Source organism: Malaclemys terrapin, chromosome 11, assembly GCF_027887155.1.
Source record: "Malaclemys terrapin pileata isolate rMalTer1 chromosome 11, rMalTer1.hap1, whole genome shotgun sequence".
NCBI lineage: Eukaryota > Metazoa > Chordata > Testudines > Emydidae > Malaclemys > Malaclemys terrapin.
The window spans coordinates 54,841,734-54,860,153 of record NC_071515.1 but is presented as its reverse complement, the minus strand read 5'-3'; the positions used below and the strand labels follow the sequence as shown (position 1 = coordinate 54,860,153).

Here is an 18,420-nt window from a genome sequence, read left to right as displayed (position 1 = left end):
AATGACAGTGTAGACATTCAGGCTTGGGCTGGAGCCTGGACTCTGAGACCCTCCCACCCAGGGTTTCAAACCCCAGGCTCCAGCCTGAACCGAAATATCTACACTGCAATTTTTAGCCCCATGAGCCCAAGTCAGCTGACCTGGATCAGCTGCAGCCATGCTGAGAGTCTTTTATTGATGTGTAGATTTACCCTTTGCTTAATCTCTGCTTCTTTAGCTCCTGAATTTATACTAGAAATCTGGATAGGAGAAAGGAACTATAATATTTAACTTCACTCTGAGTACCTGTAGGATATCTGTGGGGTGTGCATTTGGAACATTGAAAGGCCCGTGGAGAACTCATGACCAGACTTCAGAGTGATGTCTGCGTGTATTAGCAGTGCAGGTTGCATGTTGCACACTTATGAGACCAAAGGTGAGGTGCAAAACTAGATTATCTGTGCCAGGGCTTTCTATAATCATGCCAACTGATGTGAGAAGATTACACCTTAAAATAAATAGGCTGTTTAAGTCTGTGATACATATGTTTAAGTACCTTTAGCTTATAAATCATTGAATGACTTTTCATTTAAGGTACTGTTATGTATTGCAGTGCCTTTACAATAACATGAAATACTTGAAATCCTGAATTTCTTGTAATGGCCACAATGCTGTAGCTGCTCAGATACAACATGATGTGATGTACTGTCATTCAGCTTAACCAAAGATGTGGTTTCAGTAATGTGAAATGATTTAATCCTGAAATGCTATAGCGACTCAGAATTTAAACAAAAAGTGATTTTTAAGTGCTGTGGCCATGGCTCCATATTATTATTTATTAATGAATTTGTATTTCAGTAGCACTAAGGATCCCCAGTTACGGACCCCACACCCCACTGTGCTAGATGCTGTACTGACATTTAACAAAAGACTGTTCATGTCCCAAAGAGTTTACAGTCTAAGTATCATACTTTCTCAGTCACTTTCACGTCAGACAGTCTTCACAGTGGGCTTTCCCCATCTCCAGGGCAGTAGGGGGACAGATCACATCTTTTTCTTTGAACCTGGACTCAAGGTTGCCTCTCAGGATGAATTCCCCAGAATTCTATGCCACGTGGCAGATTCCAGGTTTCTCTTTGGAGCAGAGCTTGCACTGGATTTTTAAAAGATTTAGTTATCTAATGGTACATCTATATTTACCGCCAAACCCGGAGGTAAGCAATTGATCTTCTGGGATCGATTTATTGCAACTTGTCTTGACGCGATAAATCGATCCCGGAAGCGCTCGCCGTCGACACTGGTACTCCTGCTCCGCGAGAGGTGTACGCGGAGTCGACGGGGGAGCCTCCCTGCCGCGTGTGGACCTGCGGTGAGTACCTTGTAGTTCAAACTTAGATACTTCGACTTCACCTACGTTATTCACATAGCTGAAGTTGCGTATCTTAGTTCGAACTGGGGGGTTAGTGTGGACCAGCCCTCAATGTCTTTAGTTTCTTCTTTGGCTTTAGCAATTTTGAGGAGAAAAACCACATTCTACAAAAAAAAAAAAAAAAAAGTAGCTTATTGAGGATTGTTTGACAGACAGCAACCTCCTCTCTCATCCCCACTCAGAAAAGGTAAATCGAAAGCTCCCAGCCAAGATGGTTGAGCAGACCACAGTGAAACTAGCTCCCAGCTGACATGTGGGTAAGGTCTAAGCTGAGACAATTGAGCAGGATGCTTGGATCTCCCTTCACATAAACCAGGCCAGAACCAGTGGCATGGAAATGGGGGGGGGGGGGGGAGTTTTTCAGAACCCCCTTGCATCTTCCCTATTCTCACAGCTTGCAGAAGAGAAAGGAGCAGCACAAAATTTTAAAATCTCTGATAAATCTTGCATCTAGACTTTCTAAAGAGCAGGAGAAATCTGTAAATTTTGGACTTTGTGCAAGAGACCACAAACTTTCAACTAAGCTTCCCAAAATTAGCATGAGTGGGGGTCTAACTTCACAGGTGCTTATGTTTTTAGAAAATAAAATGCAAACAAAAAAACCCCAAAAACTTGCAAAGTTGCAGAAAATTCGTATAATTCTTCGTCACTTGCTTGATGAGGGTGTGATTGAGTTGGAGTGGGATTTCCCTATCAAGAACTAGTTGTACCTAAGGGACTGAAAGGTGTTCATTACTCTGCCTAAGCCTACCTGCTGCAGCCACCTTAGTGAAGAGCATAGTCATATCAACTGATGGAATATTCCTGCCAAACACAAAGAGAGGAAAATAAGATCATCATTTAGACTAAACATGGATTCAGTAGCCTCAGTTCTGAACATACTGGTTGTAGTCTCTCATTGTGGAGGACTATTCTCAACTGGGAGTCCTTTGTGAGCATGCAACAAACACTCCCTCTCCTTCCCTAAAATCTACTTTAAACTAGATTTTCCTAACAACTTTTTCAGGACTGACACTTCACGGGACTGTGATCTGCTGTACATTCAGAACTTCCAAAGACATGTTCCAGGGGTAACTAAGGCTTGACCAAATTGGCATTGCAGGCTAAATCTGATGGTATTCCAAACATTTTGTTGGTAAGCTCTTTGGGAAACATACACACAAAAAAGTCCCTGAGGCTTTAGACAAGGAAATAAATCCTCCCTCCTTTCAGGGAGAGAATCTTCAAATTATCTTATCTCAGCAGGTGTAGAGATTACACATTAGAAGGCCATTGTTGTCTTAACTGTCAAAAGACCAAGGCTGGGATTGTCTGGAAGACTGCCCCCTTGCCATCCAGCTTCAGTTATTGCCTTCCCATTGGCCAGTTATTTAGGAGCTGAGAGACAATCAAGTTCTGGCCAATTTCCCTGCCCCAGAAGTGGGCAGGCAGGACATATCTCTGCCAATAGGCAGGAAGTAATCAGAGCTGTGTGGTGTGGGATGTATCCAGAGCCAGTGTCTATGGGGAGCCCATATCCAAACAAAGAGAAGTTAAAATATATATATTGAGAGAGAAAAGAAAATCAGATTTTTAAATACTTACGTTTTAAAAATCTAACTATTTATTTGTAAAGAACAAAACAACTAAACTAAATAACCCCACCTCAGAGCTGGGGAGAGTTGTGATTATTGGGCCTACAGACTTACCCTAATTATAAGAGCAACTATTTAAAAAAAAAAAAAAGTGAGTGGAATTTCATAAATTGCCGCAATGACGTGTTATACAAAATTATTATTAAAATGTAAAATAAAAGACAAAGACTGAATTAATGTAATTTAAATTAAAATGGTTTTATGCGAGTCAAGGACTCTGTTAAGGTTGTCATAGAATCCTAGGATTGGAAGGGACCGCAAGTATCATCTAGTCCAACCCCAATTAAAAGCCAGCCACCCAGACAGGGGTTCGAATCCTGGACCCTCAGTTTAAGAGTTTGATGCTCTGCCGACTGAGCTATCCCAGGCTGGCTAAAATAAAGGAGTAGAGAAGTGGAAATCAATTAACCAAAATCAGTGTTGAAAATTATGTCTAATGATGACAATATAATGAGAGGATGGACTATTGTGCCCAACACTCCATTTTGAGATTCTTAAAAAAAAAAAAAAAAAAAAAAGCTTCACCATCGTGGGTGCCATCCTGAGAGATGTCCTGACCACAGCAGGCCAGAGAGAGAGACCCAGATGACATCGCCATGTCCACCAGCTTTGTACAAATCCCAAACAACACCTGAGATGTGAGACTTCATATCCCCTCTGCTCTCCCCATGTGGCCTTTACCTTCCAGACCTTATTTCTTTTCATTTGTATCTTTCTCCTTTTTCTTTCAGTCTAATAAGAGACTGAATTAGCCAGCCAAGACTGTTTTGCAACACTGCTGTAAGCCTGTGACCAGGCAGCTACATGCAGTGCCCTAAACAACCCAATGCTAGTACAAGTTTGCCAAGTCTTTGAGTAGCTGATAAAACCATGTGCTGGGCCTGTGTTTTCTAGCAACGAGGTTTCAAGTGAAAGTCAACACGGCCGACAAAAGCTGCATTTTCTATTTTTGCTGTTCTTTTCTCTCTCCCCCCACCTTTTGTGTGTTTGTCTTGTTTTGTCATCTTAGGAAGCAGGATCAGACTTTAACAACAACAGCAATAAAAGCTCCAGCCAGTGATGAGCTGCCAAAATCTTAAGAACCGGTCCCTCCTCACTCCACAAGGGGGTCGTGGCCTGTGCCCGCTCCCTGGGATCCCTGCCCCATCCACCCCCCTTCCCTGTCCTCTGACTGCCCCCCGCCACCCCATCCAACCCCTCCTTTCATTCCTGATGGCCCCCTGGGACCCTGCCCCATCCAACCACCCCTTCTCCCTGTCCCCTGACCGCCCCTGGAACCCCAGCTCCTGACTGCCCCCTGCTGCCCCATCCAACCCCCCCTCCTTCCTGACTGCCCCCCCCGGGACCTTTGCCCCCATTCAACCCCCCTGTTCCCCGCCTTCTGACCACCTGGACCCCTATCCACCCCCGACCACCACCCCGAACTCCCCTGCCCTCTATCCAAACTCCCCCTTCCCCCCCCCGCTCCCTGCCCCCTTACTGCGCTGCCTGGAGGTGGCTGGCGGCGCTACCAGCCATGCCGCTTGCCTGGAGCCATGCCATGCAACTGCCGCGCAGCGCCTGGAGCACCAGATCAGGCTGAGCTCGCAGCCCCCCTGCTTCCCGCTAATCAGCTATTCGCGCTGGAAGCCTGGGAGGGCTGAGAAGCAAGCGGCGGCTTCGCGCTCAGGCCCAGGGAGGCGGAGGCAGAACGGAGGTGAGCTGGGGTGGGGAGCCATTCCCCTGCGCCCCCTCCCCCCCGCTTACCTGCTGCGCCACTCCATCTCCGCCTCCCTGGGCCTGAGCGCGAAGCTACCGCACCGCTTCTCCGCCCTCCCAGGCTTCCTGCACGAACAGCTCATTCCCGGGAAGCCAGGGGGAAGGGGAGAAGTGGGGCGGAGCGTTCAGGGGAGGTGGCGGAGCGGAGGTGAGGTGGGGGCGGGGCAGAGCTGCACCCAACAAATTTTCCCTGTGGGTGCTCCAGCCCCGGAACACCCACGGAGTCAGCGCCTAAGGAGCCACTTTTGAATAATGTGCTCAGGGGGAGCAGCCGCTCCCCCTGCTCTCCCCCAGCTACACTCCTGGGTCACTTCCACTTACCGGTTGTTAAATTTAGAAGCACTTTTAGAACCGGTTGTCTCACGCAGGACAACTGATTCTAAAAGGGCTTCTACATTTAACAACCGGTTCCCGCGAACCAGCTCCAGCTCACCACTGGCTCCAGCCCATCTCAACTCACTTTCTCTCTTTTCCTCAAAAAGAACAGCTATTACCATCTTTAATTCCATCTAAAAGACTGTCAAACAAGAGTTTTTTTCTCGATGAAAAGAGAGGGAACAAGGGAAGTTGTTAAAATAAAGTTTTATATAATACTTTACTTTAACTGTTTTTCATTTTTTAAATCTTTTTTTTTAAAAGATTTACAATTATTTTTAATGGTGTGTTTGCCATGGTACTGAGCAGGCTGAGGTTTCTGTATCCTAAACCCCGAACCTTGTTTAACCCAGTCACTGTCCAACATTAAACAGTGTTATGTAAACGCTGTTGGCCCGTATATTCTATCTAAATTAATACAACAGAGGCAAGAACACTGAGTGCCCTGGCTTTCTGCCTTTCCAGCCCCTGAGCGAGGTGATTTAGAGAGTGAGTGCTCAGCCTTGGAGCATTCCTTGGGTTTTGTAATTTTGCAGTTGACTCTAGCCTTCCAGACACACAGCTGGGAGGGGCGGGGTAGGGATCACTTAGATTTTCCTAATGGTAAATTGAAAATTTTCAGCAAGATTGAAATTTTACTGTGGGAAATTTTGATTTTTGCAAAATTCTCATTTTTCTATTAGAAACTCATTCTGACAAAAAACTCCTGACCATCACATATACAATGAGAAAGTACTATGAACCAAAACAGTAAACTGTTAATGTGCTTTTTTGATTGATTTACCTCCCAGTCTCTTTGGAGAATAGATTCACCCTACAATCCAGTTTGCTCTTTGCTCTACTACTTAAATAAACTACTTTTGTAATACATTTCTATTAGGGCTTGTCTACACTACCATGCGGGGTCGATCTAAGATACACAACTTCAGCTACGTGAATAGCGAGGCTGAAGTCGACATACTTAGATCTACTTACCGTGGTGCCTTCTCTGTGGTAAGTCGACAGCTGACACTCTCCCGTCGACTCTGCTTGCGATGCTCGTTCTGGTGGAGTACCGGAGTCGACAGGAGAGCCCTCAGCGGTTGATTTATTGCATCTATACTAGACGTGATAAATCGACCCCCGCTGGATCGATCGCTGCCCGCCGATCCGGCTGGTAGTGTAGACAAGCCCTTAAAATAGCTTTTAGGAATCCCACTCAAGCATCAGCATTGTGCCAGGCACTATTCAGACAAATGAAGAAAACAGTTCCTGCCTATGACAGAGTGCAGGGAGTTAATAGATGAGCCTGGACTCTGATCACTCTGATACTAATTAGTCCCCCTGGAGAAAGCTGATTGGCATAATTAAAGGTAATTAGCTAATCAGGCTGGTGGCCTGGGTGAAATGACAAGCCAGTTAGCCAACCAGCTCAAGGCTGATGAAGTCTAGGAAGGAAGTGCTGAGGAGAGAGGAACTGCTGATCTGAGTCTTGCAGACCTATCAGGGAATGGAGACCTCTGCTCCTTTCAGCTCCTGAGGAAAGGGCCTAAAGCAGTGATACTCAATAGGCAATACTCAATGTGTCGCACATCACCTCCATATTGGTGCACATAACAAAATTAATTCCGCACGTTTGGGAAAAATTAGAGGGAACACGGATCACTAGCCTAAAGCATAGGTGATATTGTAGATAGTACTGTTTGATAGAATTGTAAGGGTGTTGGTGGAGGGATTTCAAATAAATAGTACGGTGGATACACTACCACTAGAGTCTCGGCCAGTTTCTGTGGTGCAAAGAGACAGGAGCGTACTGTGTCCTGCTACATACCCCATAGAGTTTAATCCAGAAAAAAAAATCCGACAAGATAGATGAGAGGGGGTAGGGTTGTGAGGATGAGGTTATAAAATGAAAAAACTAGGAACCTCAGCTCACCACTTGCCTAACTGATTTTCAGGGGTGGGGTTGTCTTCAAAGGAGTTACATCAAGCATGAATTTGGTCCAGTGTTTGAATATGGAGAAACTGTTCCTCATTATTATTTTAGGCAAGGAAATCATTCTGTATTTTTTGAAGAACATTATTTAAAAAATACAAAATACCTCTTGAAATGTCTGTGCAATGACAAAAATATTGAACCTGTTTCAGTTAGAATAAAAATATTACAGTGTGCTCATGTTTTCTCAGACATGAAACTTCTTTATTCTACAGTATGCTGCAATTTCTGCTCCTGAATTCTAAGGCTGTATGATGGAAATGTATACAAAAAAATCAATGTAATCCAGTTTAGAATACAGTGAAGGATGAAGTAGCCAGTATCAGGTTTCTGGGGACATAATTCTGATGGGAGAGCTTCTGCCTTGGTCTAGCTGTGAAGAGAAGATTTTTACTCTGTCTGAAGACACATCTAAGAACCATGGTTAGTAGGGAAGCTAGAAAGGAAATAAAACTATTTTAATAAAACTGTACTCTCTCTACAGTATTTAAGTGCCCTGTATCCCATTTATGCTAAAGTCATTCAAGAATTATGTATGGTTATATATAGGGATCTACCAAATTCACAGTCCATTTTGGTCAATTTTATGGTCCTAGAAATTGAAAAATCGTAAATTTTATGATTTCAGTTATTTAAATCTGAAATTTCATGGTGTTGTAATTGTAGGGGTTCTGACCCAAAAAGGACTTGTGGGTGGGTATTGCAGTACTGCTATCCTTACTTCTGTGCTGCTGCTGGCGGCTGCGCTGCTTTCAGAGCTGGGCAGCTGGAGAGCGGCAACTCAGGGCTGCCCAGAGGCGGGGGCAAGTGGGGCAACCCCACGAGAGTTTTTCAGGGCCCCTGGAGCGGGGTCCTTCACTCGCTCCGGGGGCCCCGGAAAACTCTCGCGGGGCCCAGCCCCCCGGAGCTTCTTCCGCTCCGGGTCTTCGGCAGCAATTCGGCAGTGGGGGCCCCGTTGCTGAAGACCCCAGGCCCCCTGAATCCTCTGGGCGGCCCTACAGCAACTGCTGGCTGGGATCCCAGCTCTGAAGGCAGCGCCCCGCCAGCAGCAGGGCAGAAGTAAGGGTGGCATGGTATGGTATTACCACCCTTACTTCTGCACTGCTGCTGGCGGGGTGCTGCCTTCAGAGCTGGGATCCCAGCCAGCAGTTGCCGCTCTCCAGCTGTGAAGGCAGCACAGAAATAAGGGTGGCTATACCGTGACCCCCTTAAAATAACCTTGCAACCCCCCCACCCCCCATGCAACTCCCTTTTGAGTCAGGACCCCAATTTGAGAAATGCTGGTCTCCCCTGTGAAATCTGTATAATATAGGGTAAAAGAATACAGAAGACCAGATTTCACAGTGGGGGGACCAAATTTCACGGTCCCTGACGCGTTTTTTTTAATGGCCGTGAATTTGGTAGGGCTCTAGTTATATGAACAGGTTGCCCATATAGTGTAATATTATTCTTTACAAAATTTATAAAGCCCTCTTTGAGACTTGATTTTTGCAAGCTCAAATAAACTGTCAAATCCAGGAGAAAAACCAGCAATAATCCAGGACTGCTGATGCAAAAATCCCTTTAATTTTATTAGTGTCTGAATGGTAAGCAATAACAGAAGTGAAAGCTACAATTTAGGGGTTGTGCACTTCCTTTAATAGTACATGTGGGCAGGGTGTATTGATTTAAATCAAGGTGACTTAAATCATGATTTAAATCACTGAGTGGAAAGCCTCAATTTAAGTAATCAATTTTAATCAACTTTTCCATTTGTACTTCAGTCAGTTTCTAAAAAAAAAGTATGTTCTCATTGGTTGATAAACCTATTAAAACACGTTGATTTACAACTAAATAGAGCCTTTACATTAGATTTGGTACTTTTTTGCTACCTACAAGGGTATGATATTACTATATATATTTATTTAAGCAATTATGTAGCTTAATATTTTTAGATTCTTATTAATTTACGTTTTAGTATGTTAATAAATGGTGAATGAGATTGCTTATTTACTATATATTTAACTTTTTGCTCATGATTTGTGTCAAGCTGCATTAGAATGGTAACTGGAATTCAATTAAAAAGAACAGGAGTACTTGTAGCACTTCAGAGACTAACAAATTTATTAGAGCATAAGCTTTCGTGGGCTACAGCCCACTTCTTCGGATGCATAGAATGGAACATATATTGAGGAGATATATATACACACATACAGAGAGCATGAACAGGTGGGAGTTGTCTTACCAACTCTGAGAGGCCAATTAAGTAAGAGAAAAAAACTTTTGAAGTGATAATCAAGATAGCCCAGTACAGACAGTTTGATAAGAAGTGTGAGAATACTTACAAGGGGAGATAGATTCAATGTTTGTAATAAGAACAGGAGTACTTGTGGCACCTTAGAGACTAACAAATTTATTAGAGCATAAGCTTTCGTGGACTACAGCCCACTTCTTAATTTGTTAGTCTCTAAGGTGCCACAAGTACTCCTGTTCTTTTTGCGGATACAGACTAACACGGCTGCTACTCTGAAAAATGTTTGTAATGGCTCAGTCATTCCATTCAATGCCAGACCTGCGGGTGGCTATCTTACAACAGGAAAAACTTCAAAAACAGACTCCAACGAGAGACTGCTGAGCTGGAATTGATATGCAAACTAGATACAATCAACTCAGGATTGAATAAGGACTGGGAATGGCTGAGCCATTACAAACATTGAATCTATTTCCCCTTGTAAGTATTCTCACACTTCTGTAGCCCACGAAAGCTTATGCTCTAATAAATTTGTTAGTCTCTAAGGTGCCACAAGTACTCCTGTTCTTTTTGCGGATACAGACTAATACGGCTGCTACTCTGAAATCTGGAATTTAATTAAACACACACAACAGCATATAAAATTTATTCTGATTAAACATAAAAGCCTTAAATATTTTGGATACATAAACTTATCAAAACATGTTTCACATTTACCACTAAATGATTTATTAAACAGAGGCATTAACTGTAGTCAGTAAATTAAACTGATTATTTCAGGTATGTCTAGGAAAATTTTCAAATATGCCTAAGTGAAAGTGACTGGAGCTTCATCCTCACCTAAGTCTCTTGAAAATCAGCCAGTCTCCTAAGGGCTGGTACACGCTACAAGGCTAGGTTGGCTTAATTACATCATTCAGGGCTGTGAAAATTTTCATGCACTCTGACATAGTGTCAGTGTAGACACCACTAGGCTGACAGAAGAATTATTCTCTTCGCCTAGCTACCCCTTCTTGGAGAGGTGGGTTTGCTACAGTGATGGAAGAACCCCTTCCATTGCTGTACTAAGTGTCTATGCTACAGCAGTGCAGCTCAACTGTGCCACTGTAGCATTTCTACTGTAGACATACCCTAAGTTAGGCTGACTTATTGTGCCATATTTATAGGGTTGCCTATTTAATGGCTGGTAACCAGACCACTGAGGCCCTGCCCCCGGTCTCTTCCTCCAAGGCCACATGTCCTTCGCCGCCTCTTCCCTCCGACCCGCGGCTTTGCCTCTCCACCCCAGATCAAAAAAACTAGACACCAGGGCTTGTCAAATGACACCTGGACACACAAGCCAAAATCCAGACTGGTCGGGTGAAAACCAGACAAGTGGCAACCCTACATATTTGTAAGGCTTAGCCTCAAAAGTTATGTTTTCCCCCGATTCATTATATAGAAAAGCAGCCATTAACTCTAACTCAAAGTTTTTATAGAGGCTCATGGATTCAGCATATTTATTTTGTATTTAAAGATTTTAAGAAATTATAGTAAATTTAGGCCTTATCATATGTTGTATTAAATTCAGATTTCATTTTAAAAAGAATAACTTATTATAATTTAAATAATAGAATGAAAAAAGTCTGATTTTTATTCACCTTTCATGCAGGAAAGGATAGGGGATGCAGTCACTTCCTCATATTAAAAAATCAACCTTCAGTGCATAGAAAAAGCTCCCTTTGCCTAAAATATTAAGACAAATGTCTTTGACTACTTGGAAGCTGTGTCTGGAATTGTTCTGATATCTGGGCTATAATGTGGCCTGATGTGGTTTCTTGATTTGGGAAGTGGATTGAACTATTTGTTCTTCCTTTGAGGTATTAATCGTGTCAAAAGTATTTGCTTCTGCATATTTATATTTAGTACATCATGGTTTTGTTATAAGGTGTATGGAGCAGGCATTGGATTAACATCGTTCTGTGCACATTAGAATGATTCCTGTATATACTGGTGATTAACCATAATACCTTTCTAAAACATTAATATAATTTTAAATGGAAAAACATGGAAACAAATTAGGATAGTCAGTTGTATTTGCTTACAGTCGTAAGCATTAAACACAAAATATATTAAGGTTAATTGTATTTATGGTACTTTTCATATGTAAATAAGTGTTCTAAAAAATAAGACAACTCAGTATGATGGAGAAACTAAATTTCTTTGTTGATCATACCGGCTTTCATCAATCCCAGAGTTATCTCCATATTAAATTAAAGCTCAGTGAAGTAGAAAAGTAGATTTCATTTCCATTGTTTTTATTTTGGCCTAGGAAATGGAGAGATGTACCATCACAGATAAGCAAAGCAGCTGGTAGAAATAAATCACTGGTTTCAAATATGCTTTACTTCAAAATTTTTACTTGTGAGTAGAGATTTCTTTTTGTTTTTTGTTTTTTCAAATAGTTGCAAAACCCTTCCACAGAACTGAAATAAATTGAAATTTATTTTATGGTTACTTCAGAAAGCCTTTAATTTCCATAAGAATCCAATTTCGGTCATTAACTTCTTCAAAATATAAAGAACAAGCCCCCTAAGCACAGAGTTAGGAGGATGTCTTGTTAATATATAGGCAGATGCTTGCTATGACAACTAACAGTTAGAGATGAGTGCTACAGTATATGGAGTTTCAATATTCTTTTCTCTTTACTACAATAGGTTTCACATGTGTATAGTTTTCTTCCTTACTGTTTGAAGCTGAGTTATTTGTCGATATCATGTTTTCATTCTGTTTTTAAACTGTTGGGTAAAGGATGTGCGTATGTCATTTCTGATCTGTAATGTACTTGTCAAAACCAGGATTTTTTTTATAAAATGAGTCTGTTCACATTCATAAAACGTATTATTTGAGCTTGTCATTTCCTTTATGAAAAGACCAGATTGGTATTTTACTAGTATTCAGTTTATTGACTAAATTGATGTTTCTGACTCTCTCTATTTGTGAATCTATAATCCTTTCCTTTCTATTTTTATAATTGTGTAGAGAAGCAGATGCAAGGAGAAATACTTTATTGGTGTCTCTTTAGCGCAGAAGTTGACACCTACACAAAGGACATCTTTGCCAAATTTGATAAGAATGGTTGGTTACCATTATATTATTATAACTAGTTTTTAAGCTCTCATGTTTTGATTTTGATTTTCAGTTCCTTTTGATTCTTAACGTGTATTATTGCCTCATATTATAGTGTTCATCGGCCCACAAAACACACTGCATAAAAGACGTAATCCTCAAAATGTTAAGGGAGACAAGAATGATAATAAATTTACCAAAGACCACAAATCCACTCCAACATGAGGTTTATTTTAGATATATCTTCATATATGCTTTCTCAGTGTGGTATTGCGCCTCATTGTCTGAGAATAAAATCTTTCCTAGGTGAATTCTTGTTAATGTATGTCTACTGCCAAGATGCAATGCAGTAGAAGAGTGTATTCCCAACAGCCTGATGACAGTGTTAGTCAGTTACTCAAAGCTGATTTTAAGAAGTGCACTGGTACCCCTGGATGTTATAATGGCTAAAATTAGAAATAGGACTACAAGTTTTCAATATGCAAATAGCTGATTATTCTTTCAATTAGGAAATGGAATAGTATGCTAGAATCTTTTTACTTAATGTTTTAAAAGTAAGGTTAAAATGGCTTTTATATTGTAAAATTGACTGTGCAAACTGAGTGACTTGCAGTCCAAGAACGGTCCAAGTTCCATGAAATGCAACAGGTTAGGAATGTGTTTTAATTATCTTAACTTCTAGTTAGAAATAAATGTAATTACATATCTTTATAATAAAGTCTTAATCTGTTCACAGTTATTTTTATTCTTTATCTTTCCTGGTACTGACAATAAACTTGTACCTCTAATTATTTGGATCGACAGGATCTACTTTCTTCAAGAATAGTAGAACTACTGCCTTTAGCCAGTCATCTGGTACCCTCTTGCTCTCATGCCTGCTTTTACAATTTTTTATAGCACTTGTCGTGCCAGCTTTTAGCAGCTCTGCTGTTGTATTGTCAATACCTGCAGCTTTCCATTTTTAAACTAGTTCACTGCTCTTTCTATTTCTTCTTTTGATGGTGGTTCATTGCTGATATCCATTCTGCATTGCAAGCTGCCCCATTCATCTAGCAGGCAAGTAGTAGTAGGCAAAGAACGGGGAAGCCTTAGACCAGGCCAAAGTTGCATTGATCACATATTCACGCGCCAACTGTTGATGGAGAATGGGGATTGAAGATGACTGCTGTTTTCATTGACTTTACAAAGGCATTTGATTCTGTTTGGAGGGAAGCATTATGGAAAGTAGCAGTTATATGGAGTTCCAGATAAGATTATTACAATTATAATAGCTAAGTAGGAAGACTCTTGCCGTGATGTAGGAATTAGTGGAAAATTAAGCAACTGGTTCAAGTCAAAGTTTGATGTAAGACAAGGGAGCATGGAATCACCATAACTTTTCATCCTGTTCTTAAAATGGATGTTAAGAATATTAGAAAAACTGGAGGGTGTGACGTTGGATGATCTAGAGTTAAGCTCCTTAGTTAGTGCATCATACAACTGGCAGACACGTTGGAATTAGTTATGATAATATTATTACCTTGGAAAACTGGTGTAGTTGACTTGGACTAACAGGCAATGCCAAGAAGTCAAGTGGTTGTTTCTTGGAAAAGGGAAACTAGATAAAGCATTGAAAGGCAGCAGCAATGAAGTTTTAGAACAAATAGAATCTTGTGTGTACCTAAGAAGCTTGAGCATAGAATCATAGAATATCAGGGTTGGAAGAGACCGCAGGCGGTCATTTAGTCCAACCCCCTGCTCAAAGCAGGACCAACACCAACTAAATCATCCTAGCCAGGGCTTTGTCAAGCCAGGCCTTAAAAACCTCTAAGAATGGCGATTCCACCACTTCCTTAGGTAACCCATTTCAGTGCTTCACCACCCTCCCAGTGAAATAGTGTTTCCTAATGTCCAACCAAGACCTCCCCCACTACAACTTGAGACCATTGCTCCTTGTTCTGTCATCTGCCACCACTGAGAACAGCTGAGCTCCATCCCCTTTGGAACTCCCCTTCAGGTAGTTGAAGGCTGCTATCAGATCCCCCCCTCACTCTTCTCTTCTGTAGACTAAACAAGCCGAGTTCTTCTTCGAGTGATGTTCATGTCCATTCCAAGCAGATGTGTGCACGCCGCGTGCACGCCAGCCGGAAGATTTTCCCCTAGCAACGCCATAGTGTTGGCCTGTGCGTCCCCTGGAGTGGCACCTTCATGGCACCCTATATAGGGGCCCGCCGACCCTCCACCCCCTCAGTTCCTTCTTACCGCCGGCGATGGCTAGCTGGAACTTTGCTTGCTCTCACTGCAAGCCTAGCAGTGTCTCTATTAAGGGTATATAGTTTGTTTTTTCTTATAGTTCAGAGTTAGTGTTAGTTGTAAGATAGTTAATAGCTGTTGGGGGGCTTCCCCCCTACGTAATCACCCCGTCCTGGGGCATGCCCAGGTCCCCAGGGTTTAAACTCTGGCGGACTGCGGGAAGTTTATGCCAAAGCGTGACCTGTACTCTTCCTGCTTGAGATGCCTCGGGGAGAGCCACCAGAGCGACAAGTGCACTGTCTGCAAGGGGTTCCGTCCCAGGACTCTGAAGGACAGAGAGCAGAGACTGAGTACTCCTGATGGATGCGGCCTTATGGCCACGCTCGGACTCCGAGCCTGCCGACCCGGCGCTCACCACCTCATTCTCGGTGCGCAGCGCTCCGGCACCATTAGCAAGTGAGGAGGCCTGGTCTAAGAACTCTAAGTCTCAGCATCGGAGAGAATCAGGACATAGAAAATCGGCCTCTATGCGGCACCGATCACCATCTCCGGTGCCCGTGAAAAAGAAGAGGCCAGTGAGAGGCCGATCACCCCACCAGGACCTTAAAAGGCTGGCGGCGTCCACAAGTGTGGTGGGACAAGCCGTGCCACAGCCACATCCTCCCACGGTCCTGTTGACTCCTGCCCCCATGGGGGAGCAGTCAAGTCCGGACCAGTCTAGGACCCCGGACCTCAGCGAGGATGTGCGCCTCCTATCAACGCCAGAAGCGTTTGAGGCGGCCTCAGACTTAGTAAGCCTCCCGGTGCCAGCCTCCCCGCGCCGGAGAGAAGAGCCGCCAGGGATGACCCGACCCCCGATTCAATCGGGGCAAGCTGGCCATGATGACGCCACAGTCCCTGCCCCATGCCGCTCTGGCGGTACCGGTGCAAAGAGAGAGCGTTCCCCGGCCTCACAGCACCACTCGCCAGCGACAGTGGGTACTGCCCCTCCTCGGTCTTCATATTCAGAAACATTGGAGTCGGAATCCTTCTGCTCCTGTAGATCAAGAAGCAGGAGGTCGGCTTCACAGGCAAGCCAATGACCTAACCCAGCGCTGTGGCAGCAGCAGTGGCAACCGCCCTCCCAGTAGCCGTTCTGGACTCCTTGGGCGTACCATCAAACCCTGGGACAGGTGCACAGTCCACACTCCAGGTCTTCTTGGAGTCGGTGGATCCAGTGCAAATGCTTCCACCACCAGCACCGCCATCCGACGGGAGTGTACCACAACAGAATCCGGCACGGCCTAGTCAGACACCGGCACCGATAGGGGCCATGTTTTCGACGTCGCAGGCACCGCCCAGCACGCCTCGTCGTTCGGCGTCGACCCCGGTACCGGTCGTGGTGCCGCATCCTATATCCACACCGGCCACGCAACCAGAGTAGCTTGTGCCCGCAAGACCCTGCAGCGGCTGAGGGTAGTGAGGAAGGTCCCCTGCAAGTGATCTCCTCCTCTTCCTCGACGGATGAGGCGGACAATACCTTGGCGATGTTCTATATCAACAAACGGGGGGGAGGGAGGGTGCATGCTTCTCTCCCTTTTTGCCGGGAAGCCCTCTTATTATGGGACTTTTACGTACAGAATGCAATTCACCTAATGGCATCCTACCTCCCGGGGGGTGCAGAACGGCCTAGTGGACGCCCTCAGCCACTCGTTCCATGGTCGTGAGTGGTCCCTCCGCCAGGACATGGCACGTTCAAACTTCTGTCTCTGGGGCTATACCCAGATAGACCTGTTTGCCTCGAGGGACAACAGGAAGTGTCAACGGTTCTGCTTCCTCATGGGGCGCAGTCCAGGGTCTCTCACGGATGCCTTCCTCCTCTCGTGGGAAGGTGGCCTGTTTTACGCCTTCCCTCCTATTCCGATGGTCCACAGGATATTCCTTAAGATTCGCAGGGATCATGCTCAAGTCATACTGATAGCGCCGGCATGGCCACACCAGCATTGGTTCACATCGCTACTGCAGATGTCCAAACAGGCATCCCTCATGTTGTCCCTACTCCCAGACCCGATCACACAGGATTGAGGCCACCTCCGGCACCCGAACCTGGAGTCGCTCCACCTCACACCCTGGGTGCTCCATGGCTAAACCTGGTAGAAAGGCAATGCTCACAGCAGGTTAGATAAGTCCTGCTTGGTAGCAGGAAACCCTCCACCAGAACTACATACACAACCAAGTGGAAACGTTTTTCCATTTGGGCAGAACAGCAGGGACAGGCTCCATTGTTCGCCCTGATCCCACTCATCCTTGACTACCTACTTCATCTGAAACAGCAGAGCCTTTCCCTCTCTTTGGTTCAGGTCCACTTGGCGGCCATTTCCGCGTTCCACCCAGGAGCTGACGGTGGTTCAGTCTTTGCAAACCCACTGGTCAGTCGCTTCCTCAAGGGCCTGATTAGGCTTTTCCCATATACTCAACAACCTGTCCCGGCATGGGACCTTAATTTGGTCCTTTCTGCCCTCACGGGGCCGCCCTTCGAGCCCCTGGCTACATGCTCATTACTGTATCTCTCCTATAAGGTCGCATTCCTCGTGGCTATCACCTCGGCCAGGAGGGTATCGGAGCTCAGAGCCCTGATGTCCGAGTCTCCATACACTGTTGTTCACAAAGACAAAGTCCAGCTCAGGCCACACCCGGCGTTCCTTCCTAAAGTGGTTTCCCAATTCCACATGGGTCAGGACATTTTTCTCCCTGTGTTCTATCATAAGCCCACACTCCTCCAGCACGGAGCGTAGGCTGCATTCCCTAGACGTTCGCAGGGCCCTGGCATTCCCTATTGAAAGAACCAAACCGTTCAGGAAATCAATCCAACTCTTTGTTGCTGTGGCCGACAGGATGAAGGGGTTCCCCATCTTATCACAGCGTATCTCCTCATGGATCACGGCCTGCATCCGCGAATGGTACGATCAGGCTAAGGTGCCTGCCCTGCCAATCACAGCCCACTCCACAAGGGCACAGGCTTCCTCCGCGGCATTCCTGGCTCAGGTCCCGACACAGGAAATATGCAGAGCTGCCACGTGGTCTTCAATCCATACATTCATGTTGCCCTATGCCATCACGCACCAGGCCAGAGATGATGCAGCCTTCGGCCATGCAGTGCTCCAATCCGCAGTGAACTCCGACCCCACCGCCTAAACTCAGGCTTGTGAGTCACCTGCTTGGAATGGACGTGAACAATCATTTGAAGAAGAAAAAACGGTTACTCACCCTTTTGTAACTGTTGTTCTTCGAGATGTGTTGTTCACGTCCATTCCAATACCCACCCTCCTGCCCCTCTGTCGGAGTGTCGGCAAGAAGGAACTGAGGGGGTGAAGGGTCGGCGGGCCCCTATATAGGGCGCCATCGAGGTGCCACTCCAGGGATGCACAGGCTGACCCTATGGTGCTGCTAGGGGAAAATCTTCCGGCTGGCGCGCACACGGCGCGCACACACCTGCTTGGAATGGACACGAAGAACACATCTCAAAGAACAACAGTTACAAAAAGGTGAGTAACCGGTTTTTCCTCAGCCTCTCCTTGTAAGTCATGTGCCCCAGCCCCCTGATCATTTTCATTGCCCTCCACTGGTCTGACTCTCCAATTTGTCCACATCCTGTCAGTGTTGATAGTTCCATTAAGGATGAAGTTAAAAGGAAATGTGCGTTAGCTGCACAGAAATTGAC

At 44.8% G+C, this 18,420-nt stretch overlaps 1 protein-coding gene across 7 annotated transcripts in view; it reads left to right on the top strand.

Moving 5' to 3' along the window:
• The window catches only part of MBD5 (methyl-CpG binding domain protein 5), a 231,140-nt gene that overhangs the window by 84,453 nt on the left and 128,267 nt on the right, over positions 1–18,420 (top strand). The window contains exon 3 of one of the 7 annotated variants that reach the window (XM_054044517.1): positions 12,402–12,497. The exons of the other annotated variants lie outside the window; for them this stretch is intronic. The gene's annotated coding sequence lies outside the window, so the exon portion shown is untranslated. The remainder of the gene's footprint in view (positions 1–12,401; positions 12,498–18,420) is intronic. 7 annotated transcript variants of the gene reach the window in all.